At 43.2% G+C, this 5,511-nt stretch overlaps 1 pseudogene; it reads right to left on the reverse strand.

The window, feature by feature from the left end:
* Window positions 1–2,888: 2,888 nt before the first annotated feature.
* Window positions 2,889–2,969, reverse strand: LOC118580951 (annotated as a pseudogene).
* Window positions 2,970–5,511: the final 2,542 nt, after the last annotated feature.

Consider the following 5,511-nt stretch of genomic DNA (forward strand, 5'->3'; position numbering starts at 1 on the left):
TTGTTTGTGTATCCTGCATATCGTGTAATGCTAGAATGTAAAACATCTGTAGCGAACTTTTGCCCTCCGAGGTTCTTCCACTGTGCTGTAAGCGTGTATTTAAGGCCTCCTCCCTCCTTCAATAAAGGGCATTCTACTGAGATGAATGACCCGCTGTCTCGTCTCTGTTTTAATCCTCAGCTCCTCGCTGGGACATGGCGAACAGGTAGTAGCGCGGGTGCTACAAAAGATGCTACATGGATCTCATTTCGCAGAGAATTTACCCTTCAAGTTTGATTATACAGTTTTTTTAGAAATAATATCCCCAGAAAAAAGAGAACATCAGCTCAGTGGTGGAGCATTGGTCTGGCACATGTAAAGCCCTAGGTTAACTACCCAGAGCATGAGCACTTGTAAGTTAAACTGGTATTATGGGGATTTGAAGAGGAAAGGTGCTTTCTCTCATTGTTTAGTGATGGGGCTAACCTGGCTTGTACTTACTGTCGAGCCATAACGACAAGGCAGAGAATTCAATGACTAACTGCTTCTCTCAAGTAATTGAAACTGAAAATACCCACGTTGTCTCCTAGGATATCATATTAGCCAATGTCTTCTGAAAGAACTATTGTTCGGGGAGGGTTATCGTGTCTCTTTCATAAACGATAGTTTTGAAAATAATTTATGACCATGTTAGACAAGAAGCTATATAAATGGCACAGGACATTTCACAAGAAGACAAGGCAGCGTTGCAGACACATGGAGAAATCATGACCTTTGTTGTCATCTTTGTGTGCTTTCACTTAACTGTCTCCCATACAGTCAGTCTTTTTAAGATGTGTTTGATTTTTAGTTATGTGTATTCATGTATGTGTGTGTGTGGGTGGGGGGGTATGTATGTGTGTGTGTGCAGGTGCCCGTGGGGGGCATTGGATACCCCTGAAGCTGGAGTTACAGGTTTGTTTTTTTTTTTTTTTTTTTTTTTGAGCCACCTATGGGTACATGAAATAGAACTCAGGTCCTCTGCAAGAGCAGTACGTCTTCTTAACCATTGAGCCATCTCTGCAGCCCTTGGTGTTAATCTTTATAATCAAATAAGAGGAAGTGTACATTTTTTTTTTAAGAGGAGGCAAAATCAGACCGTGCATGCTGCCTGTTAATTCTGCCTAAGAGAACTTCCGTTCAACATTGTTCCTTTTACTCCTAGCCAATCTATTTATTACTCTCCTTCTCTAAAAGGTAGTCCTAAATCATACAGAGAAGCTCCCATTGGTACAGACAAGCAAAAGACCTCACTAGAGAATGTTTAGTGTAGGACCATGAAATGGTATATCAGTTTGCACTGCTAGAAGAAACCCGGAGAACAGAAAATATGTCGGTAAATGTGATAAACAATGACCGCCCCAGAGGAAGTTGAGTTGTGGTTTGTCATCTTTAAGTCCCTCGCAGTAGTAAAATGCTTGGCCACAGGGGAAGTTCAGAAACACAAGCTAAAGGAGTATATGTAATGATGGCAGTTTTCTTCCCCTGCCTCAGTTTGCTTTATGGCTTCTCGGCTCTTTTCTGATGTATGCACTTATCTCCACACCCACACGGGAAGTGTTGGGTCACGAAAAGTGTCCTGTCTCCCACCGCTCACTCTGTTCATGAGAACAATGTATTGCAATTGTTTCTGTTTCATATCTCATTGTGTGTCACTCTAAATAGCTCCCCAAAATCGTTTCCTAGGTGTTGATCCGTCTGTCAGGAAGCAGAAACAGCAAGGGACACACACACATTGGTCGCCTTGCTAGATGTTATGCAATTCCCAAAGCCACTGGAGGAAGGGTGGACGCCTCCAAGGCCACAAGTCAAGCTGCGCAGAGGGATGAACGGGACAGAGAGAAGGGGCACACCCTCCAGCGCTCTGGCAGCCCGCTGTCCCGGTTTCTAAAGGCTCAGGGAGTCCACCATGTGAATAACACTTCCATGTTTTAAGTTTGGTCTCATCTGCTTAGTCATCGCCGCTGCCACACCCTAATATTTATGCCAAATAATTGTCCAAAACAGAACAGAGCCATTTCTTCTTCCCCTTGTAAAAGTGACACAGTTCATCACCACACAGCCTCTCTCCGCCCTCTGTGCTGGCAAAGCCAGAGCACATCATCCTTCACTTTCTTACCTCAGCACAGACGTGGTCTGGCCAGCTACTCTGTGTCATCTGAAGGGTGTCAGTCTCAGAATCTCTATAGGCTAGACCTTAAAGTCACTTAAGGATTTTATTAATTTGTTTTGGTTTTTTTTTTTTTCAGTGTTGGATTTATCAGCAAGACTGGTTATCAAAAACTTATCAAAGATTCAGTGGTTATCCTTGAGAAAGAAAAGGGATATTGGAAAGAAAATGGGGAGAATAGAGAGAGGAGTGTAGAGATCTGCGATTAGGGTGGTCCTAGAGAGCTCTAGAGACCATGGACAAGAAGACGAACAAGAAGACATGACCTGAGGTTGACATGAGCAGGGTGACTGTTGAAGGAAACTAGATGAGACAAAGGCTCGAGGCGAGGCAGGCTATACAGAGCTGGGTCAGTCCACCAGTTCTGCTCTTGTGATTTTTGTTTGTTTGGTTTTTTGTTTTTGCTTTTCTTTTTTTTTTATTATTAAGAAATTTTCTATTCATTTTACATACCAACCACAGATCCCCCTCTCCTCCCTCCTCCCGATTCCCCCCACCTTGCCCCATTCCCACCTCATCCAAGGCAAGGCCTCCCATGGTGAGTCAGCAGAACCTGGTACATTCAGTTGAGGCAGGTCCAAGCCCTTCCCCCTGCACCAAGGCTGTGCAAGGGGTCCCACCATAGGCACTGGGCTCCAAAAGGTCGGCTCATACACCAGGATGGATCCCGACCCCACTGCCAAGGGGCCCCCTAAACAGTAAAAATATGGAACACTTCAAGAATTTGCTAATCTTCTCTGTATCATTCCAATTTTAGTATATGTGCTGCCAAAGCAAGTACTCTTGTGACATTTTAAAGTTGAAATGCAGGGGCTCGAGAGATGGCTTAGTGGTCAATGGCACTGACTGCTCTCTCATAGGACTCAGGTTCAATTCCCAAATTCCCAGCATCCACATGGCTTCTCACAACCTTCTATAACTCAAGTTCTGGGAGATCTTACGCCCTCTATGAGCCCTACATGCATGGGGTCCACAGACGTGCATGCAAGTAAAACACCCATACACTTTAAAAAAAAAAAAAAAACACAGTAATTCCTTGCTTCCTGACAGAGGATGTTTTCCAAGACACCCCTGAAGAGGATGCCCAGATATGTGAGCATGGTATCAAACCCTATACATGCTATGGGTCTCTTTCTCTCAATACATGTTTACTTATGATAAAGTCTAATTTATAAATTAGGGAAATTAAGAGATGAACAACAATAATCTAGTAAAAGAATGATTATAACAATTATGCTGTAATAAAATTACCAGCAATACTACATTGTGAGTTGTTGAACACAAGCCTAGATTCTATGACAGCTACTAAGGGGCAAATGGACGGGTAGTATATTTGGTGCTGGACAAAGAGATGCTTCGTGTTCTGGGTGGCAACAAGTAGACCAGCATATGATTTCATTGTGCTGTTCAGAATGGCTCAAAATTTAAAACGTAAGAGTTACTTATTTCTAGAATTTTCCATTTAATATTTTCAGGCTATCATAGACCACAGGCAACTGAAAAATTAGAAAACAAAACCTTGGATGAGGCGGTGGAACTACTGTACAACATACACAATAAAAAAATAAAAAGCCAAAATTACAATTAACTCAATATTGTCACAGGGGACACTCTGTGACCAGGTTAAGAAAAACACTGCAGACCAACCTCAGTTGAACCTGTTCCCAACCATTATTCCCACCTTCCTTCCCAAAGGGTCACTGTAGTTTATCCACGCCTATGAAGTAGAGTCTGAAGTAGACTTTCAGATCTAGCTTTGTCTCTCAATCTTGGGTTTGTGGAGTTCATGTTTTTTGTAGTTCCGGTTTGCTCATTTTCATTGTTGCATGATGTTTTCCTACATGAATATGCTTTGGCTTCTTGGACCATTTGGGAGACATCTGAGTGGTTTCTAATCACTGGGGAGGGGACTGTGACAGAGAATGTCTTTGGGAGGGTGCCTGTGTATGCCTCTGGTACACGAGTACACGAATTTCCATGGTACACAGCCAAGAGTGGAAATGTTGGGTGTAGGATCAGCACATTCTCTCCTTTTCATGATTCTGCCAAATCGCTTTCCAAAGTACTTGTACCTCTTACACACCCACAGCAGAATATGAGAATTCCAGTTGCTCCACACTCTTGCCAATATTTGAATTATCAGTCTTTTAAATTCTAGCTATCCGGGTGGGTGTGTAGTACTATCTCATTGTGGATTTAATTTGCATTTCCTTGGTGACTAATTCCTATCTTTTCATGCTGTGCTGTTTTAAGGTATCTCTGTATGTCTGCTTTATTGCAAATCACTGTTCAGCAACATTTAGATTCAGAAGCAACAATAATTTATTAAGTCCCAATGGTGAGTCACGGTCTACATGTGTTTGATGCCTGCCATACTCAATGCCTCCAAGTACTTTTTTTCTGGATTGGGTGGTTACTCCTTGTCAGTCCTGGTTAAGCTCCCTGATATATTATAATGAACATTGTGTAGAAAGCAATTCTGAGTGGAGAGTGCCCTAGCCGGGGTGAAGGCAGAGGGGCAGGTATGGGATGGAGTGTGGAAAGTGAAAAACAGATGGATTTTCAAACTTTACAGCTCTAAAAGAGTGAAGGACAGTTTGCAAAACTTCAAATATCAGTCATGAAAATAGGATGGTGATTAATAGTGTTACCAATAACATCAATTCTCACAAGCAAAAGAAAGGTAAGCCAGTGTGGGTGGTATTATGAATACGAGTGGCCCAGAAAGACCTTGAGAACAAGCTCTCTGAAAGTGTGGGTAAACCTCTGGTAACAAGATGTACTTTGAGAGCCAAACACGGGTTTCCTTGACCTCGAATCCACCTGATAGTTTCATATAGAGGTGATGGGGAAGCCAAGGAGAGAGAGGGTTGGGATATTTTCAGAAGAGGCTCTGAATTTCCTTCCAGGGCATCTCAGCACAGAATTGACACTGGTGCTCTGTTTGCTGCTTCTATTACAGGCTGAGCGGAGAGTGTGAATAATCCATCTAAGAACAGCTGATGGGACTGAGCTATCTGAGATCAGTGCGGGAAGAGTAGCTGGGAATGAGAACAGAGGAGAACATTTGAGACAAGACACTAAGTGAAGGGGCAACAGTTAGCTACACCTCTGTTGAACAGACCCCCTGCTGAAATCTCACTGAAAGGAAAACCCCAAAGACAGACTGACCTTGACTGAGCAGAAGGTCAAGGCCAGACGAAAGTGTGGAACCCTGTGCAGGGAGGAGCGAGAGTGGTTCCGGGCTGAGGAAGGGGTGCACTAAAAACAGAAAAGGGGACATGGAATGAGATGAGCAGGAAGCCACCCACAGAAGTCACCCA

The sequence above is a fragment of the Onychomys torridus genome, chromosome 3 (genome assembly GCF_903995425.1).
Source record: "Onychomys torridus chromosome 3, mOncTor1.1, whole genome shotgun sequence".
Classification (NCBI taxonomy): Eukaryota; Metazoa; Chordata; class Mammalia; order Rodentia; family Cricetidae; genus Onychomys; species Onychomys torridus.